The 1,499-nt window shown below is 41.9% G+C and overlaps 1 pseudogene; it reads left to right on the plus strand.

Annotated features, from left to right (window-relative positions):
• The first annotated feature begins 495 nt into the window (after positions 1 to 495).
• Positions 496 to 1,003, plus strand: LOC126491746 (60S ribosomal protein L17-like; annotated as a pseudogene).
• The last annotated feature ends 496 nt before the right edge of the window (positions 1,004 to 1,499 follow it).

The following is a 1,499-nucleotide window of genomic DNA, read 5'->3' on the forward strand; positions in this document are numbered from 1 at the left end:
TAAAGAAAGAATATTAAGAGCTGCAAAGGAAAAAAGCCAAGTTACTTACAAAGGTAAACCTATCAGACTTACACCTGACTTCTCTATGGAAACCATGAAAGCCAGAAGGTCCTGGATAGATGTACTACAGAAAAGAAGAGACCATGGATGCAAGCCCAGAATACTATACCCAGCCAAACTTTCGTTCACTATAAATGGAGAAAACAAAATTTTCCAGGATAAAAACAAATTTAAATAATACGTAGCCACAAATCCAGCCTTACAGAAAGTAATAGTAGGAAAATCACTAACCAAAGAGTCCAACAATGACCACAATAACTCAGACATCTAGAGACCCTTCACCAGCACAACTCAAAGAAGGGAAACACACAAACTCTACTACTAAAAAAGTGACTGGAGTTAACAACCCCTGGTCATTAATATCACTTAATGTCAATGGGCTCAACGCACCTATAAAAAGGCACAGGCTGAAGCAGCCAGAGGTGACCCGTGAAGATGGTTCACTACTCTCTTGACCCAGAAAACCCTACAAAATCATGCAAATCGAGAGGATTAAACCTTCGGGTTCACTTTAAGAACACCCGTGAAACGGCGCAGGCCATCAAGGGTATGCATATCCGAAAAGCCACCAAGTATCTGAAAGATGTCACTTTGAAGAAGCAGTGTGTGCCATTCCGATGGTACAATGGTGGAGTCAGTAGGTGCGCCCAGGCCAAACAGTGGGGCTGGACACAGGGTCGATGGCCAAAAAAGAGTGCAGAATTTTTGCTGCACATGCTGAAAAATGAGAACAATGCTGCACTGAAGGGTTTAGATGTGGACTCTCTGGTCATTGAGCACATCCAGGTGAACAAAGCACCTAAGAAGCGCCCACGAATTTACAGAGCTCATGGCCGGATTCACCCATACATGAGCTCCCCCCTGCCACATCGAGATGATCCTCAATGAAAAGGAACAGATTGTTCCAAAGCCAGAAGAGGTTGCACAGAAGAAAAAGATATCCCAGAAAGTGCAACCACTTTGGAAATCAGTGTGGCAGTTTCTCAGGAAATTCAGGATCAACCTACCCCTGGACCCAGCAATACCACTCGGGAATATACCCAAGAGAGGCTCTATCATATGACAAAAGCATTTGTTCAACTATATTCATAGCGGTATTATTGGTAATAGCCAGAACCTGGAAACATCCGAGATGTCCTTCAATGGAAGAATGGATGAAGATACACATTAGAGTACTATGCTGCGGTAAAAAACAATGACTTCTCGAATTTTGTATGCAAATGGATGGAAATAGAAAACACTATCCTGAGTAAGGTAACCCAGACACAAAAAGATGAATATGGGATGTAATCACTCATAATTGGATTCTAGCCATAAATAAATGTCAGTGAGAATGTGATATCCTAAAGAAGCTAAATAAGAAGGTGAACCCAAAGAAAAACATATAGTTATCCTCCTGGCTATGGGAAGTAGACAAAATTGCCGGGGAAAAAATAGGG

The sequence above is a fragment of the Alexandromys fortis genome, unplaced genomic scaffold, assembly GCF_014885135.2.
Source record: "Alexandromys fortis isolate MF-2015 unplaced genomic scaffold, M_Fortis_MF-2015_v1.1 scaffold_188, whole genome shotgun sequence".
Classification (NCBI taxonomy): domain Eukaryota; kingdom Metazoa; phylum Chordata; class Mammalia; order Rodentia; family Cricetidae; genus Alexandromys; species Alexandromys fortis.